Below are 21,035 nucleotides of genomic sequence, written 5' to 3'. Positions count from 1 at the left end.
CCCTGGTACAGCACGGAACACCTCTTGCTAAGGCCTTAATGCTCTCTCACACACCAACCCTGAAAAAATTTGCCAATGTGTGCATAAGAATGCCACAGAAATGTTCCCTGCTCTCACACCTAATTCTTTGAAGATCTGCTAGAAGAGCGGTAAGTTTTATTTCTTGTTTGCTGTTTTCAGGTGGTGCTTAACCCAAGATGGCACGAATGAAGTGCAGGCTGTAATTCAGAACTGTTGAAAAGATGGAGTATTGTTTCAGAATTGCCAACCTAAGAAAGATCGAGAGAGAGACTGAATGAGGGAAGGAGGGGAAGTGTGGTCTCTATGATGTTTTTTGCTTCTCTTCAAGAGAGGACAATGTTAGAGTTGCAGTTTCAGTCTGTATCTTGTGCCTTTAATGTTGGTGTGATTCATGATGTTTAGCTCTATAATACCATATGGAAATCAGCAGCCAGGCATTATAAATACAGATATGGCTCCTAATGAGCCGCTGTTGGAGGTTGTGCTGAAAGTGGAGGTTAGGACAGGAAGTCATTGATGTAGAACCAGGGCAATAGCCTTTGGCTTCAGGCTACACTTCTTCATCGTCAGTTGGTCATGAAAATACTTTTTGTTACATTGATTTTCCAAGCTCTATTGTGTGAGAACAGTTCTTCATCAGACACATTGTAACTTTATCCTGGTTGAGCCACAGAAACCACAAATGATAAGTTCAAACAATTATGTCATTGTTGATCTCCAAATTCCTCAACTAATAACAGAAACAAGGATAAATAGAAAGCTTATGTCTTGTATTGTGGCCTGAATTCAGATATTCAGGGGTTTAGTTGTACTCTTCCAGTCTGTCCTGAACTTTAACTGAGGTTTTCATGTAATGGAACATCACAGACACCTGAGAATATATCAGGGTAATGAGAAAGCTAGCACATCCTGTAGTGCCAAGAGAACTTCCTGTTGATTTTGTTTCCATTTTGACCTAGTCATGGCTGTCAGGCTCTGTATAAAGTGCCCTTCAAATGGAGTCGGAAATATCGTAATTGCGAGTTCCGAGCACATGAATGATCAATAAATCTCCACTTTCAATCAGCCCTCTTCTCTCCTAAGAGTTCTTCTTCTTTTGGTTTTGGTAATTTGCATTCTTCATGCATATCACCACCTACTGGGCAGGAAGTATAAAGTAGACTTAAATATTTATCTGTTTCTTACCCACATACAATCACTTATGAAGACATGAATTTAACCACTGGTGTCATATGGATTCCTTTTATGTTGCCTTTATGTGCTATTTGGACCTTCAAAATATTGGCCACCATTCACTTGCATTGAATGGACCTACAGAGCAGACACATCTTTCTAAAAATCTTTGTGTTCAGCAGAAGAACGAAAGTCAGACACATCTGGGATGGAATGAGGGTGATTGAAAGATGAGAGACTTGAATTTTTGGGTGATCTATCCCTTTAATTTTATATATATATATATATATATATATATATATATATATATATATATATATATTAGTTTATTTGGCTTGAGAACCTGTTTTAATATTATTGAAATATTGTTTTATGATACATTTTGAAGATGAAATATGAAGTCTTTATGTTATGTTACAGACAGAATACCTGACATGATTGAGGCATTCTGAGAAGCTTCATAAAGTTTCAGATGGTGCTAATTCCCAACATAGCCAGCAGAGAGCAATGTTTGCCTGGGATGAAAATCACTCATGGTTCCCTTTTGTTACAGTCATAACTTAACCTTGCATGTTCTTAAGCCATGACGGGAATGTACATGAGGCTGTGAGAAATAGACTAACAGATTCTTCAATGGGTTGTAGTAGCTCTTGTTGTTTAAATTGTTGCAGATCATTTAGCTAATGAAACACTGGGGAAAAAAACAGTAGACAAAAACGTCAGAAAACAATAGTTGTGAAAATTATATAAGACCTTTATTAAGTGCATGCCATGAAGAGACTGTAAGTCTATCCCTAACAATCTCGTTTTCTTTTTTCTTTTTTTTTTTTTTCTTCTTTTTTTTTTTTACCATGGTAAGCTTTGAAGTTTTTTGGAGTACTATTTAAAAACAGTGGTATTTGAATAGGACAAACATTTAGTAATATATTATCATCTTATGCCTTCACTGTATTATGGTACAGCCACAGAACGTTTTGTAAGGGACTTATTATAATTAGCATATATGGGAGTTTTACAGCATACTGTAACAGGCATACTGTAGTATGGAAGCCCAGGAGTGTCATTTACAAAAGAATGAAGGAATAAATTATCAATCTATTAATTTGAAAATAAAAATGTGAATAAAACAATTTATAAATGGACAAATAAATAGACACATTTTAATGTGTTTATTTCGTGTTTTGAAATGCCATTATATTTAACAATAAAATTGTGCATTAATTAATCATATTTAAATGCACCTTTTAAATTGTGTTTTAAAAAGTATTTGGCAATTGCTTTTCTTCAACCATTTGCCAGTTGCTTTTTCAGTTCATACCAGCTAAAGCCCAGAAGTGCCAATTAATAAAGAATGAAGGAATAAATTATCAATCTATTAATTTGAAAATAAATACTTGAATAATTTATAATTTATAAATGGACAAATAAAAAGACACATTTAAATGTGTTTAATTAATGTTTAAAAATGTCATTATATTTAACAATAAAACTGTTCATTAATCAGATTAATTTCATGTTTAAATTGCCATTAAATGTAGCAATAAATTAGTAAATTAATGAGTCTTTTAAATAAATTTTAATGTACTTTAAAAGTACCTTTTAAATTGCATTTGAAAAAGGTATTTGGAAATTGCTTTTAAGTCATTTGCCAACTGCTTTTCTTCATCCATTTGCAAATGGCTTTTCTTTTTCCTGTTTCTTTTCATTTTCTTTAACCAATTGAGAATCGAGTTTAAAAAATGCCATTGGACTTTTGATCACAGCAGTGCTGATTTAGAGCCATATAGCACAATTGCGAGTGTGATGTAAATGTTAAAAAAATTAGGAAAAACTACGGTCATAAAAACGCATTTGTGCATGGAACTACTTTCTTACGTGACGGACCAGAATCTGCCGTTGCTGGTTCAAACCAAATGATGCGTCACTTGTCACTTCAGAAATAGTATCAGGGCTTGTGCTGTTTCTAACAAGTTATTGGATAAACAAGGATGGATGTGTGTGTGTGTGTGTGTGTGTGAGAGAGAGAGAGAGAGAGAGAGAGAGAGAGAGAGAGAGACGGAGCGTGTGCGATCACCTGTTGCCACTCCCAAGCAGAGATGCTGTCAGCTTTCTGAAGATCAGCTTTCTCAGTGGTAAAATAGCCGTCTAAGGGGGGGTATTCCTCTCTATTTCGCGGTAGCTGGTGCGCTAGAGACATTCACTATAGAAACCGCAATGTCCACTGCCATTTTAAACAGTACGTACCAATGTGGAAACTCCGGTAAGAGGTAAGCACCTTGAGTTCTGTAATCAATCAGTCTGTTGTGTCTCTCAGCTGTGATGAGCCGTAATGCTGAAGTTGTTCATTTAAAGCCGTTTAAAGCTATTTTCTAGCTTTAGTAGTGTAGTAGCGATCACGGAGCACTGCTGTATGTAAACAGTGGCTGACGCGGATTCATGTCACCAACTGGCTCTTATTACACAAAAAAAATATCTTTTTCCACCACCTGCTGGCTAACATATGTAATGTAAAAAAAAAAAAAAAAAGACAAACAGTAGCTGTTAACACATCTGCACTGCTCTTACATAGTTTAGAACGGCACGAACATAAGCGGAGTGATACACACACAGTGAAGTGTCCGAGTGCTGATGGTGTCAGACCATCAGTGTTCATGGAACATCTCTTGTCCAATCAGATTCGAGGACCAGAACTAACTGATGTATATTGGCAATTAACATCTCAAAGATGTTTGAGGTAAAATGTCCAAGATTTAGGCCAGACATTTTCCGAGATAAAAAAAGCAATAACCAACAAGTGTTTTACCCCATCACTGCTAGAATTGTGTGAAATGAAACAGTCACTTAGCATAACTTTAACTGGAGGAAGAAAAAAAAAGACCTTCCGTTTGTGTAAACGAAAGATAAAACTTTATATAATACAAAGAAAAGAAAATGTTATGATTAATCTTTGCCAAAAAATCAATGCTTCAACGATACCAAATACGGCATAAACCAGAAGTGAGCACAAATGATAGAGACAGGTGAGTGCTATTGACATTGGGTTTAGCCTGCACGATTTCACGGCTCCCAAAAGCTATCTTGTTTAATACAAAGAAAGGAAAACATTATGATGTTTCTTTTAATGGTACAAATCGAGAACGACACCGGTTCAGAGCAATTTGGAGTAGCGTCACTGCTCCCGAAATGTTTCATGCTATTTCTAAGGAAGATAAATAGTTACAGTGTTTCTTTTAACGGCACAAACCGGCACAAATCGAGCACAACGAATGGCACCGGTTTAGATCGATTTGGACCGTATGGGGTGGAGACTGACATCACTGCTCCCGAAAAGTATCTTGCTATATAAAAGGAATGGAAATAGTAACAGTGTTTCTTTTAACAGCACAAACCAGCACAAATCGAGCACAAATGAACAGCACCGGTTTGGAGCGATTTGGACCGAAAGGGGTGGAAAGTGATGTCACACAGTCAAAACAATAATGTCTAATATCTCAAACACTGAACCAGCACAAACGTTCATTTTTGTGGCACAAACGAATGGTATAGGTTTGGTAATGATTTAATTATATGGGGTGCAAACTTCCCAGAGGTTACTAAAGCAATTGCTTCTCTGCATTGCATGACCTTACAGCGATTCACCTGTTTCATTACTGAATGACCACTCTCTGCCATATTTGTGAACAAAGCCCATATACTGTACCCTCTGTGCACTATGAGATCATCGATCATAAGCACTGGGACACGATGAAACTGTGCTAAACTGTTTCTGTTTATAAAGCTTAATAAAGTGTTATCTTTCATTTACACAACCAGAAGGGTTTTTTTTTCTTCCAGTAAAAGTTATGTTAAGTGACTGTTTCATTTCACACAATTCTAGCAGTGAAGTGGTAAAACACTTGTTGGTTATTGCTTTTTTCCTCTCGGAAAATGTCTGGCCTAAATCTTGGACATTTTACCTCAAACATCTTTGACATGTTAATTGCCATTATCTGTGTCAATTAAATGTTGCCTATAACATAATCGATTCAGGTACAAAAAAAATGTAAATTCATTCAAAATTCAATATATTAAATCCATAAGACCCAGATTACAATTGTAAGAGAGTGTACATTGTGTGTTTACTGTGTGTATAGCTCCTGTCAGTCAATAAACATCTTTATGAAGATGAGCACAACAAAAGATGAAGCACAAACTTTATTTGCGATTTTATAAACAGATATACACAGCAGATTGGTGTGAAATATATATATATATATATATATATATATAATTTTCATTTGAAAGAGACACTTTCATAATACACATAATACACAACATTAGTTTAAACACTACCATTTGTCCCATAAAAGTGTGCTCGCTGCCTTCTCTGTATCCTCAGCTGACCGTCATTCCGACAGTCCACCTTTTCCCAATCATACACAGGCAATTATTTTAATAAAAAAACAAAAATTAAAGATGATCATACAGTGTTTTTTATTTTATTTTATGATTATAATTTTTTTTTTTTTATGAATGTTATGTCAAAAGGGATGTGTGTTTTCTTCTGTATAATTTCTGGAAAGTCCACTGGCTTTCTACAGCGACTCGAGCCGTTGCCCTTGCTCACCTCCGTCGTGTATTTCAGCTCAGGCCGCGGGTCGGGAGACTGGATCTGTTGACAGCATCACAATTATCAGCTCCCATCCTGGACATGTATCACTGTGCACGCTCAGGTAGGGCCGCATTCAGTATTTCACAGCAACAGTGAACGAGCCACCATTATCTTCTGATATGTTTCACATCCGTTTCTTGCGCGTGGGATTCACAGATCCAATAATATCACACAACTGCTCGTACCATCGTCCAATGACAGGCCGTCTTACATCCTCTTCGAGTGGCATGTGGGAGAGGGGGTGTGTCTTATAACTGAGTCGAAAGTTCGTTGGTTGCTCTCACGAGTCAACAGTCCAATGGCAGTTTTTTAACTCGATTCTCAATTGGTTAAAGAAAAGAAAAAGTAAAACAAAAAAGAAAAGCCATTGGCAAATGGATGAGGAAAAGCAATTGCCAAATACCTTTTTAAAATGCAATTTAAAAGGTGTTTTTAAAGTGTATTAAAAATGCATTTAAAAGACTCATTAATGTACTAATTTATTGCTACATTTAATGACAATTTAAACATGAAATAAATCATCATGGTTACTTGTGTAACCTCCATTCCCTGATGGAGGGAACGAGACGCTGTGTCGATGTAGTGACACTCGGGGGTCACTCTTGCGAGCCCGAGACACCTCTGGTCTTTGATAAAAGGCCAATGAAAATTGGCGAGTGGTATTTGCATGCCACTCCCCCGGACATACGGGTATAAAGGAGCTGGTATGCAACCACTCATTCAGGTTTTATGCTGAGGAGCCGAGACAAGGTCCCGGCCATTTCAGCAGGTAGTTCAGCATTGTGGCAGGAGGGACACAACGTCTCGTTCCCTTCATCAGGGAACGGAGGTTACACAAGTAACCATGACGTTCCCTATCTGTCACTCACTCGACGTTGTGTCAATGTAGTGACACTAGGGGTCCCTATATAATGCCGCAACTGGCTGAACTGTGTTACGTGAACTGGCAATGTGTGACGGGCAGACAATTGTGTTCCTCATAGCCAGCACACCAGGCCGACATGTAACCTCCCCCAACATAGTTATGAGTGTCGAACGGCCCTTTGGGGACAAATCGACTACCCAAAAATAGAGACAGGCTAGCCCAGTCGTGACCTCTTTTCCCCTCTTTTCCCCCCTTTTATTTTTAGTTAGCATGTGTACAGGGCCGGCAGCAAGTCTCTCCGAAAACTCGATTGCCACAGGGCTCGGAGGAAGTCAACCAGGGAACATAGTTTGTGAACACTACTGGGAGTTAATGGCGCACGTCTTCAGCTCAGGGGAGGTGAAAGGCGCTATGTGCAAGCAATACACCCGGCCGACTATCCCAGACTTATATGCTTGTATTGCGTGCCACTACACGGGACGAAACTGGTTCCACCCGGAGGTTGTAGAACCTCGCAAATGTGTTGGGTGTTACCCAGCCCGCTGCTCTGCAAATGTCTGTTAGAGAGGCACCACTGGCCAGGGCCCAGGAGGCCGCTACACCCCTGGTAGAATAGGCTCGTAGCCCTACCGGGGGCAGCATATTCTGGGTGTGATATGCCATAGCTATGGCGTCAATGAGCCAGTGGGCGATCCTCTGCTTGGAGACAGCGCTTCCTTTCCACTGTGCACCAAAGCAGACAAAGAGCTGCTCTGCGTGCGATCCAGATAGATGCGTAAAGCATGCACCGGACACAGCAATGACAGGGCTGGGACTGCCTCCTCCTGGGGCAGCGCTTGCAGGTTCACCACCTGGTCCCTAAAAGGGGTCATGGGAGCCTTGGGCATATAGCCCGGTCGGGGTCTCAAGATCACGTGAGAGTAGCCTGGACCGAACTCCAGGCACATTTCACTGACAGAGAACGCTTGCAGGTCTCCTATCTTCTTGATGGAAGTGAGCGCAGTCAGGAGGGCAGTCTTCAAGGAGAGTGCCTTAAGCTCAGCTGACTGCAAGGGCTCAAAGGGGGCTCTCTGTAGACCCTGAAAAACTACAGAGAGGTCCCATGAGGGAACGAGGCACGGTCTGGAGGGATTCAGCCTCCTGGCGCCTCTCAGGAACCTGATGATCAGGTCATGCTTCCCTAAGGACTTACCGTCCACTGTGTCGTGGTGTGCCGCTATAGCGGTTACATACACCTTCTCCTGCAGGAAGGAAAGCATCGATCTGACTGCACATCTCTGGGGGTCTTCCAGTCGGGAAGAACACCATTTAGCGAACATATGCCACTTAAAGGCATACAGGCGCCTCGCAGAGGGGGCCCTAGCCTGAGTGATCGTGTCTACTACCGCGGGTGGTAGACCACTTAGGTCTTCCGCATCCCGTCCAGGGGCCAGACATGGAAATTCTAGAGGCCTGGTCATGGGTGCCAGATGGTGCCCCGTCTCTGAGAAAGAAGGTCCTTCCTCAGGGGAATTCGCCGGGGGCTGTTGCGAGGAGCGTGAGGTCCGAGAACCACGTCTGGGTGGGCCAGTAGGGTACTACCAGGACGACCTGCTCCTCGTCCTCCCTGATCTTGCACAGGGTCTGTGCAAGTAGGCTCACTGGGGGAAACGCATATTTGCGCAGTCCAGGGGGCCAGCTGTGTGCCAGCGCATTTATACCAAGAGGTGCCTCGGTCAGGGTGTACCAGAGCGGGCAGTGGGAGGATTCCCGGGAGGTGAACAGGTCTACCTGTGCCTGTACGAATCGACTCTAGATCAGCTGGACCACCTGAGGGTGGAGTCTCCACTCTCCCCTGAGGGTAACCTGCCATGAAAGCGCATCCGCTACAGTGTTGAGGTCACCTGGGATGTGAGTGGATCACAGCGACTTGAGGTGCTGCTGACTCCAGAGGAGGAGATGGCGGGCGAGATGTGACATACAACGGGAGCGCAGACCGCTTTGACGGTTGACATATGCTACCGTTGCCGCGTTGTCTGTCCGAGCTAACACTTGCTTGCCCTGGATCAACGGCCGGAACCTACACAGGGCGAGCAGAATTGCCAGCAACTCGAGGCAGTTGATGTGCCAATGCAGCCGCCGGCTTATGGATGCTTAAAATTGCACCCCAGCCCGTTTTGGAGGCATCTGTCGTGACCACGACGCGCCTGGAGACCTGCTCTAGGGGAAAGCCTGCCCGTAGAAATGTGAGGTCGGTCCAAGGGCTGAAGAGAAGTGACAGATCAGCGTGATGGCCACGTGATGTGTCCTGCAGCCCCATGCCCATCTTGGGACTCGAGTCTGAAGCTAGTGCTGAAGCGGTCTCATATGCATCAACCCGAGTGGAGTGGCCACCGTTGAGGATGCCATATGCCCCAGGAGCCTCTGAAAAAATTTCAGTGGAACCGCTGTTTTCTGTTTGAAAGCCTTCAAACAGGTCAGCACCGACTATGCACGCTCGTTCGTGAGGCGCGCCGTCAACGAGACTGAGTCCAACTCCAGACCGAGAAAAGAGATGCTCTGAACCAGGAGGAGCTTGTTCTTTTCCCAGTTGACCCGAAGCCCTAGTCGGCTGAGGTGTGAGAGCACCAGGTCCCTGTGTGCACACAACACATCTCGAGAGTGAGCTAGGATTAGCCAATCATCGGGTTAGTTGAGGATGCGAATGCCCACTTCCCTTAGCGGGGCAAGGGCTGCCTCTGCGACCTTCGTGAAGACATGAGGGAACAAGGACAGACCGAAAGGGAGGACCTTGTACTAATACGCCCGACCCTCGAATGCAAACCGCAGGAAGGGTGTGTGTTGAGGTAGAATCGAGACGTGGAAGTACGCGTCCTTCAGGTCTACCGCCGTGAAACAATCTTGATGCCGGACACTCGCTAGAGTGTGTCTTTGCATCAGCATCTAGGACAGGAGTCTGTGTAAAGCCCGGTTCATTACTCGCAGGTCCAAGATTGGCCGCAACCCACCACCTTTTTTCGGTACAATGAAGTAGGAGCTGTAAAACCCCTTCTTCATCTTGGCCGGAGGGACAATCTCGTCAGACGTACCGGTGGGTGGGGCCTCGTAGCAGGGCAGAGCCTGAGGTGCCACACCGTGTCGTGGCCGTGCTGAGTTCAGGAACATCGAAGTACTTACCTGGCTCCTTGTGACAACCCCTGGAACAGCCTGGGGTGGGGGAGGAAGAGGCCTGTCCTCGTGATCCATGGAGACTATCACATCGGGGGCGGATTTATGCCACAGCTGGGCGCTCAGGGGCGGAGAGACCGCTGCTGCAGCGCCAAACCTGCCAAATAGAGTGGTGGACGGTGGTCGTGATGACGGCTGTGCACACCAGATATGTGACCCAGGGAACAAGGAAACCGCTCTTGCTGATCTCTTGGTTACTGCAGCCACTTGGGCATGCAGCGCAATTAAATGCAAAGGTAACAAAAGATTCTCCTCCCGGCCCTCGACCGGGGGATGGAGTGTTCTGCTTACCAGCTCCAGAGCAGCAGGTTTCGTCATCCCTGGGTCGCCTGTCTCAGGGGCACTTCGAAGCCTTTCGCGGGTGGCGTCTGCTTCCAGTGCAGTCACCACAGGGGGACGCCCTTGGCGATGAGCAGACGGGGTGCGGGATCTTGAGCCGTGCCGGGGCAGGAAGTGCCGGATAACCTCCATCTGCTGCTTCACCGAGTGAGAACTGCTGGGCAGTCCTCGGTGTCGCCGGACTGGCCAACTTGGGAAATGGGGCAGCAAGGAACCGTGCCTTGTCGGCCTCTCCCATCTCGACCAGGTTGAGCCAAAGGTGGTGCTCCTGGACCACCAAGGTGGACATCGCCCACCTGAGAGACCACGCCTTGACCTTCGTCGCCCGGAGAGCGAGGTCGGTCGCCGAGCACAGCTCCTGCATCAATCCCAGGACGGAACTACCCTCGTGCCGTTCCTTTAGTGCCTTGGCGGACTTGCAGGGGAGCCAAGGCATGCAGGGCAGCACCATAGGCCTTGGCCGTCAGAGACGACGTAAACTTACAGGTCTTGGACGGGAGCTTTGGGCGCCCGCGCCAGGTGGCAGCATTCTGCGGGCATAGGTGCACCGCGAGCGCCTTTATCCACTGGGGGGATTGCCGAATAGCCCTTGGCTGCCCCACCATCGAGGGTAGTAAGGGCGGGAAGCTGAAAGATCGGGACCAGGAAGTAAAAAGTGCCTCCTTGTCAGCTCTTCATGCACTTGCGGGAAGAAAGGAACGGGGGCGGGGCGTGGCTTTGAGTGGCACCACGAGCCCAGGAACCAATCATCAAGCCGTGGGGGTTCAGGGGAGAGTGGAGGGTTCGACTCTAGCCCAATGCTCGCGGCTGCCCGGGAAAGCATGCTGTCATCTCTGCGTCAGCCTGTGACTGGGCGACCACACCCGAAGGGAGGAGCCCAGCTGAGGCTTCTGTGTTCGACTGGATGAGCGCGCTCTCCGATGCTGCGCTCGAGAGCTCATGATCTTCGCGGGCTCTGAATAAGAGGTCGAACTTGCCGTGAGACGAGCCGGCGGAATCATCTGGAAGCCCGATCGGGGCAGACGAGCGTGCTGGGGAATGGGAGGTCCGTGGGTGGACACCCGGCGGAGATGGTCCCATTGGTGTCCCCAAATCGCCCGCGGTGCTAGCCGCGCTGGCCTCATACCCGTAGGTAGAAGGACCGAGGTGGGGAGCCTCTGGGGTGGCTTGCTTTCATACAAAGGTAAGCCGCGACCGCATCGTTGCCATGGACATGTTCTCGCAATGAGTACATGACCCATCCACGAACGCTGTCTCCATGTGAGCAGTTCCCAGACATGAAAGACAGTGATCGTGACTGTCAGAAGGCGAGAGATAACGAGCGCAACCAGGAATAACACACAATGGAAAGGCATCTTTAAAAAGAAGCGTCTTTAAAAAGACTTTCCGTGTGTGTCGCTCTTTTAGAGAAATATACTCTTTTAGAGAAATATACTCTTTTATTTCTGCCGAAGCGCCCAGGGGCATTCTCTGCAGTGCACCAGTGCAGAGGGGGGAGAAGCCGCTGAAATGCGCCGTAAGATCCAGCAGAGGTGAATGAACAGTCGTGGGAATTCAGCTCAGTGAGCATGACCGTTCAGCTCCGAAGAGAAAATCTGAATGAGTGGTTGCATACCAGCTCCTTTTATACCCGTATGTCTGGGGGAGTGGCATGCAAATACCACACGCCAATTTTCATTGGCCTTTTATCAAAGACCAGAGGTGTCTCGGGCTCCCAAGAGTGACCCCTAGTGTCACTACATTGACACAACGTCGAGAGAGTGACAGATAGGGAACTGATTTATAATGCACAATTTTATTGTTAAATATAATTACATTTTTATACATTAATTAAATAAACACATTTAAATGTGTCTTTTTATTTGTCCATTTATAAATTGATTTATTTAATCAAGTTTTTATTTTCAAATTAATAGATTGCTAATTTATTCCTTCATTCTTTTTTAACTGGCACTCTGGGACTTCAGCTGGTATGAACTGACAAATGGTAAAAGAAAAGGAAAAGTCAAACAATAAAGAAAAGTTATTAGCAAATGGATGAAGAAAAGCAACTTGCAAATGGATGAAGAAAAGTAATTGCCAAATGCTTTTAAAACGCAATTTAAAAGGTGCATTTAAATATGATTTATTAAAGCACAATTTTATTATTAAATATAATGACATTCTAAAACATAAATAAACACATTTAAATATGTCTATTTATTTTTCCATTTATAAATTGTTTTATTTATTCACATTTTTATTTCCAAATAATAGTTTGATAATTTATTCTTTCATTCTTTTGTAAATGGCACTCCTGGGCTTCCATACTGTAGATTAGTAAAAGGCTACAAGGGTTGCTAAATTATTACATTCATATGGTATAATACTGTGTTTTTAAATGAAGTCTGTCAGGATTTAGAACTCTGTGTTCAACTTTAGATTGCTGGGGAGACAGACACACTGATGGGTGAGCTTTTTATTGGTTGTTGGTGACATCTTATTTAAATGAAGTAGCTTTTTGCTCCGGCAAAACTCCATTGAAAGCCATCTGCTATTGTATGGCTGTAAATGACAAAACTCATCTACTCCCTCTGTACATCCTGTCCCCCCTCATGACTCTGGACATTTGTTTTATTGACGCTAATTCACAATGACACTGGAAGCCAAAATAACCAGAAAAAAATATCTCATACATCACTCTTTGTTGAACTATATTACAAAATAGTTAAGTATTTATGGTACTTGTCCTTGAAGACCATGTCATGTTAAACAAAATAGCTGTCTCGTCCATTAGACATCATCAGATGCAATGCTGGATTAGATTTATCTAATAATTATATGACTTTGGAATGAGGGGCTTTGAGATGCAGCAAATAACCAAAACTGCTGTAATTTTTAAACCTGCTGTTTGTCTCCCAATCTTGGTTTCCTCATTAAGAGCTTAAGGTCAGCATTGACAGTGTAACTGGAGTACTGTAGTCAGGGACCATATTAACCTAAATATCCCTCTTATGAAACTATAGCCCAAACCAACCTTTCACTATTTTCCAGTAATGGGAACAAGAGCTTGAGTTCGGGTTGTTGAGGACTGGAAAATCAATGAAAGCTAAAACCACAAAAGATGTCTAAATTGATTAGTTAAGTTCACTGTAATGATTAAGCCACCTGTAACTACTGAAAAGCACAACTGATGTGTAATAGGTATTCCAAAACAAATGCCTGTCTTCAGGCAGCTTTGTGACTTCAGAGGTTCTATTGGATTCCATAAAAAAAAATTTGTAGTTAGGGAGTAGTAGTTCTCAATTGGTGGGTTGCAACCCAAAAATGATAGGGTCATAGATAGCAGGTGGAAAAAACAATGCTAAATGCAAATAATCAAAAAATAATACAAAAGTAATAATAAAATGTAGCTAACCAAGTATTGTAAATGTGTATACTTAGGTCAGTGAAATAAAGAGGCTTATCAACTTTTAAAAGGGTTGAGACATATAATATAAGAAAATAATTTATCAATCCCCAGAGGGAAATTTCTTAAAATGTTAATCACACTTTTGCTGTTGTTTATGCATTTACAAAATTTAAAATTTTCCTTTCCAGCCTATGTCATGTTAATAACTGCATATTGTTGGGCCTATTACATTCATGATAATTTTTCTACATTTCAGTGTTTGATTATAAGCACGTTTTTTTTACTTGTGTATGAAAACAATTTTGGTAATGTGTTGGGTCGCTACTTAATGTCCAAATGTAAAATGTCTTTAATTCCTGTCCAAAGCTCTCTGAGAGCTGGGCCAAATGTTCTCGCCCCAGGCCTCAAAGTCATGGTACATGGAGGCAGTCACCTTTAAGTTAAGTTTAAAATCAGGGTTAGTCTACACCAGGGTGTTTTCAGTCTGGTCAACAGAGCCTCAGGATGTTCAGGATTCCTCTCAGGTCTGTAAGGAATGTGGAACAATTGTCCAGTCTCTTGGAGGATCCCTAAACATCAAGCGTAGTGTTAGTTCAGGCCACGTCAGGTCACATGAGTCAAGCTCACAATCAGCTTCGCTCAGCTGATCATGACATCCAGAGGTGGGTAGTAACACGCTACATTTACTCCGTTACATTTACTTGAGTAACTTTTAAAAAAAAAATAAAAAAAAACTTTTAGAGTAGATTTAAAAGTGGGTACTTCTTACTCTCACTCAAGTAAATTTCTAATGAATTTATTGAGAGATTATTGAATGGGACTTTTAGGAGAGTGCAAGTTCACACAGAGACGCGCTCTGCTGTCACAGACTGTCACTCAAGTCGTTAATGCTGCAGCATCAAACTCTTCAAACAAAGTGAAACGCTTTCTTCACTCAGCACAGTGAAAAAAAAAAGAATCGTTTCATCATGCAGTGCCTTCATTTAACACCAAGGCCAGCGGATATTTCAAGATTAAAATCACAGCTCCAACTTAAGGCAGCACGCTGAGGTAAGTTTTGGCTCTACTCCTAACGCGGGCTTTTCTGTGTAATGTGATGGTCATTTTCAAGGTGATTCTGTAACTGGGCTCTTATGACATTAGTTTTTAAGTGTAAATTTTTAAATCAGTGCAGCAATATATCAGTGCGCTTTGTCCCACGTCCCGCATGTTATGAGCATTTTTTTTTCTTCCTATATAGTGAATGGCAGTTAGTGCACTATATCTCAGCAGTGAGTGAACGAAATGAGTGAGTGAATTCGGACGCTGACGTATACACAAAGCGTCGGATCTCTGGGGCTGTCACAGAAACAACATCACATATGAACTTTTAAAATACTTGGGCCTTATTTGTTATTCTTATTAAATAATATATTAATACAATAAATCTTCATTCTGTTTGTCATTTTTAATATATACTGTGTGTTAATATAAAGAGTAAACACATTTGATCAAATAAAGAGTACATTTTAAAATAGGGTGACCAGACGTCCCCGTTTTCCAGTTTTTGGTGGCCTGTCCCCGACTGGAGCTGTCCCCAGAAATGCCCCGTTTTTCCAGAGTGTTCAAGACAGCGTTCATAGTGAAAAATTAAATTGCAAGAAAGCCAGAGCAGCAAAGCTTACCATGTGCTGTTTATTTTGACCAATAGAAGGGCTGCTCACTATAGCAGCTTCAATTCATTATTCCTCCTTTACTGATTACTTGGTCGGGCCAGTTTTGCCATTAAGAACTGGAACAGGCAATTGAAGTGAATTATCATTATTGTTATAAGCTGCAAGGTAGGGCACATACTAGCTATTTAGGTTGTAAAGTTATACTGTTATGTATTTTAAACAGGTTCTGAATTTGCCGTGGGATTGAATTGCACCGTGTAAAATGTTCCTGAAAGTTTGGCCTTAATAATGCGGGAATTCCCGTACAAACTATAACATGCTGGTGAAAAGTAGTCAAATTAATCCCCGCAGATGAACAAATAAAATCAATTTTATCTTTAATCAGTATGTATTGTGTATATCAGCGCTATCGCCCCACCATCCCCTCTCCCTCCCTCCTGCACTAGTAATATTCATACACTGACTAAAGGAAGCACCGTCTCACATACAGACCCGAAATACATTTCAAATAAGAATATGACATTAATAATATGGAAAAATAAATAAAAATGTGTAAAAAAAATATCTGCAAAGAAATGTACAGTAAGTCAGTTCATCACAGCATAGATTTGCACCTTGCAGGGAAACAAGTGAGTGAAAAGGAGCACCATAATGCATAAGACTTGAACAAAATGAAAGGTAGTAATTAAGAAAAACAGGTCCATATGAGATACGCAAACAGTTAGGTAAAATAGCATTATAATAATTAGATGTTAAATGATTAGGTGTTTTAGATGTTAAATGTTTACATTCTTCACCATATTCCATGAAATGATTAAGATGCTCAAAGGGCAGGACCCCTGTGCTGTAGAGTCAGCTGCAATAGTTCCTCATTGTTTATACATGTTTGTTTAGTTCACTTTTATGTCACAATGTCATCTGTACAGCATAGAAAAGAATGAACTCATTGAAGATTAAACAGAAGTGCACTAAAAATGATCAACTTTAACTCTGTTTGAATTTTATTGAGATATAGGCTAGTATTCAATAGAGCATGATTTACCACACTGTAAAAAAAAAACTTTATATTTTTGCCAGATCAACTTAGATTTACTAATTTGTTCAGATAGCATAAGAATCTGTTTTTATTGAGTAAACTAATGGCACAATGGCAATGCACTGATATAATGTAATAAATAAATAAAACATAGTTAATTCCATTCATTTCTAGTTAACTAGACCTTTTTATTCAAATTATTATTTTAAATTAACTCAACATTTTAAGGCAACCAGGTTACTTACTTTTTTAAGTTTAATCAAAATAATTTCTTACAGTGCATAGTTCAGCATATTACCACATTCACCAAGGTCAAAATACATAAAATCTGATTCGTCCCCTTTTTTAATATGTAACATGAAATTTCAATGACCTACTGAACAATGAACTTGAATTGTCCTCGTTTTTCATTTCAGAAATCTGGTCTTATTTTAAAATGTATCTGTATGTTTTGCCTCTCTATGTGTTATTATGTTATTATGTTATTTTAATCAAGTAATGATTTGTCAAAAAGTAATTTAATACATTCAGCACGAAAGAAAACATTGCAGGAGTGAAGGAAGCAGTAAACTCCCAGCTCGTACGTCTTCCCGTTGTGGATTGTGGGCAATTTTCCCACGAGAAATACATTTCTGTTTTTATTTTTATCCAGAGGGAAAGCAAATAACTGCAAATCAAAAAGTTACAACTCTTGTTATAAACATACTGTACATTCCTCCACTGCCCAACAAAAGAGTGGCAGCTAATATTCACTTACAAGCAAACCAGGGGATTTAGCACAACACATCCTGTCAAATCTATGAAAACATCTGCGGAATGCAAACTTTACTTTGGAGTGGGCATGTTGTCCATGTAGTAGCAGCTCCATGTGTGCAGATGTGTGTTTGCTCATGAAAGAGCATATTTGAACACTGTAAAAAAATACAGATGAGAGTCCCCATCTCACCCCAGGCCTCAAAGTCATGGTACATGGAGGCAGGTATCTTTAAGTTAAGTTTAAAATCAGGGTTAGTCTACACCAGGGTGTTTTCAGTCTGGTCAGCAGAGCTTCAGGATGTTCAGGATTCCTCTCAGGTCTGTAAGGAATGTGGAACATTTGAGTTGCCAACGTTAATGACGCACATGATCGAGGGCAGAATTTTCCTTTCACCTGTTCTCTTCCCTTCTGGCCAGATTCCTCTCCAAAATAAACATGTTGAATGGCTCCATCGCATTGTATCAAATGGAAGACTCTGAGTTGAAATTTTTCTTGGATTAGGCAGTTAAAATGATGCTTGTGTATTTCCTATCCAACTGGTGTGATGGTGCCACAAGAAACCATGGCATGTTGCATCAAAGCTAACAGAAAAATGAGTGACGCAAATAGGGTCCTCTCTACCAAATGAGTGACATCAGCTTTTCCAGAGTAAATCATTAAGTCATCTGTTACCATGTCAGCAGACACTGTTTGTTGTTGAAATCGCACGTTGTAAACTCAAAACATTGAGTTGTGCTGAGCGGTTGTCCGTGCAAATCCCAGTCTTTCCATTTCCAAATAATATCACTTTCTGATTACCAGAGCCAGGACCAAACTGTCCTGTGTTTAGCGCCTTGGGGCAACATTAACAAACACCACTTTAACTTCCTGTTCTCCATCAAGGTAAGAACTGACACTGTCTGGAGCTTACATTAACTAACATTAGACCAAATATAGCAGGGTTTTAAACAAGAATATTCTTTAATTCTTCATGTTACATCACAGTTTGGATTGTGGCACAGGGCTCCACTTCCTGCAGTTGGTTTCCTTTGGAATGGAAACATGTAAATAAGACACAGTCAGGCTCTGTAAAAACTGTTTGACCATAGTCACTGTTGCCTTGATTTTTATTCTCACCATCCATCACTTAATGGGTCTTCTAGGCCTATAGGTGTAACAATTTATACAGTGTTCGAATTGGATCCCTAAACATCAAGTGTAGCATTAGTTCAGGCCACGTCAGGTCATGTGAGTCAAGATCACAATCAGCTTCGCTCAGCTGATCATGACATCTACCAATACAGTTCAGTCTCCAATCAAATCGGTCCTTTTTAAGTTCCCTCTTCATTCATTCTTTCAGCTGCCTTTTCATTGCTGGATGCAAGCTGCACTCAACACCTTCCTCCATCCCCAGCTTCACCTCTTGTATGACAGATTTGTATTTACAGTAGTAATCTCAACATCTCTTCTATTATTCTGTGCTCTTTTTATTTAAATCTGACAATTGTAATTCTTACCTTGAAAGTGTTTGCAGCTTGTACTTGATTTAGCAATTTGTTATATTTGGAATTCTATCAAGTGTCTAATCTAATCTGCATTAAGCAAATGATCAATCGTACCCTGTTGCTCTAACAGAATAGCCTAGTTCTGCTATTTCTGTTTTGTTACACCTGGGGTTTTTTATTTGTTGCTCCATGCATGGCTGCCTGGCTGCATGGGGAGTTTGCCCAGAACAGAACCATACCGCCAACACCAATAGATTTTCCACTGCCTAGTCAATAAAGTATTCGTTCAAGTATTAATTTCATTTGACAGAAGTGGTCATGACTGAACTACAACCTACCAATACAGTAACACCATATATACAGTATGCAGTGTAGTATAAATGAATACAGTACAGTATATTGCATTATTACACAGCTCTATGGAATACTCGATTCCGATTAGTCAGTCACTGCATTTAGCAGTCAAATATTTCTGAATAATGACCGCATATCCAGGAGTAAATTGCTATTTCAGTCATCTATCCTACTTCTTGTATTACTCTGCGATCTCTACATGTACACTAATAAAATAATTTCAACTTTAATCAGTATTTCATGTCTGGATTATGAGCAGTCAGATGGTGATTTTCATAAAATAAACACCAACTCAGACGCAAACTGGAGGTGGAATTCAGCTGTTTCTGGAGACTCTGTGGTGTCTTTTTTTCACATACTAACATCATTTCACTTCAAATCATTATTTAATGTCCGTTTAAATATTTATTTGGTAAGTAGCCGTGTAATACACAGGATAATCTAGAGTGAGACAATATAAACACCTTCAGGGTGATACAAGATCACTCCTCCAAGATCACACACTTTCCTTTTTTTTATACCTTAGGTAGCTTAAGTGTATAAACAATCATATATTAAAGGAAATTTGTAACTTTACTCTTATAATGAGACGAGGATCCATGGTGACGGCCCTATTTTAAACGCTCCACAAAAAATGTGCTGCACTTGGATGGGTTTAGACATTTCCCAAAGAAAGTCAATTTCAGATCACTAAATCGCTGATCATGAATCACTGATTATTCCAATATTCCACCGATTTTTTTTATTATTTATTTATTTTAACAAAGCAAACTATCCCCTCAATTTGGACACTGTGGAAGAGGGTATGTAGTGCTGTTTTTTAATGTAGGTGTGCTTAACTGACAGACTAAGGGATCAGGGGTCAAGGGTCAAAGGCCTGAGTGCATTGAAGCCAGACAGGAGGAAGTTGTTTGCATGTCTATCTCACATGTATCAGACGCACCTTATAGAGCACAGTACATTATTTATTCTTATTCTAAACAAGAAATATACACAAACAAACATAAGAATTCCAATGCTAATACATTTAGACATTTTATTACCATAAATGTTGTTGTTCCTATATAAGCAAAACACACACAGATTCCCCTACAGTTCAGCATTTATTGACTCACAGCATACTGTTACTTTCGTCATACAACGCCTCTTTACTCACACAGGCTACTCCATTTCCGTTTTGTGGTTGTTTTCCATCTCTCATTCCACCGTCCAGACAGATGAACAGAAACACAGTCGTGCTAGAGAGGTCACATAAGTGTGTTTGGGGAAGTGAGGTGGCATAACGAATTTGACAGGTGAGTGTGCGAACATGGTGCATCTCACTTATATCCTATATGGATCACAAATGCCTCCTGAGCTCAAATTGTCACTGCGACCTGTTCCTATTTACAGGCACTGCGTTCATTTGTTGTTTTTCCTCGCAAACTGGTTCAAGCCAACCCCGCTGCTGGACATAGTTTCAGCATCAAAAGATATTTTGAATAAAGTGGTCAACAGCAGTTGCGTAAACATTCTAAAGTAGCTTACGAAAACAGCTGCTAGAACGGGGCTTAGAGAGAGAAGCCTTCTTATGTCCAATGGAATGTCCATAAGGCCCCATTTCACCACCCTCATAGACACAGGGGCTCTTTGTAACCATTGACTGACCACAAAGTACACCAGATCACGCTGGAATTCTGGGGTTGTTTGTCCTGCAGCATGCAAGACTTGTTTATTTTCTTTTACATTTTTCAATATAGTATGTATGTGTGTGTTCAAACTGTTGGAGTTTGTCAAGATGTCAGAGTTAACCCTGTGAGCCTTATGAAGTAAAATTAGAAATGGACTTTATCAAGTTTCTGAAATAAGTTAGGTTTGTAAATTAAATGAAATTGAATTAAATGTTTGCCTTTCATTTAGAAGTTCAGTTTTATCTGTAGTGAATACGGTGGCCTACTTTAAACAGCTTCGGAGGCGATGAGGAAAAATCTGTTTACAGTTTAATATTTCAAAGCTGTCACAGATCTCTTGAGGGTGTTAAGAGGAACATTCTGGTAAAATGGGCTTCACGTTTTCCTCTTGATATGCATGATATTCTCTTTTTACCTTACATTACCCCAAAA

This window comes from Myxocyprinus asiaticus, chromosome 25 (genome assembly GCF_019703515.2).
Source record: "Myxocyprinus asiaticus isolate MX2 ecotype Aquarium Trade chromosome 25, UBuf_Myxa_2, whole genome shotgun sequence".
In the NCBI taxonomy this organism is placed as follows: Eukaryota; Metazoa; Chordata; class Actinopteri; order Cypriniformes; family Catostomidae; genus Myxocyprinus; species Myxocyprinus asiaticus.
The sequence above is the reverse complement of the archived record's forward strand: the minus strand, read 5'-3'. Positions refer to the sequence as shown.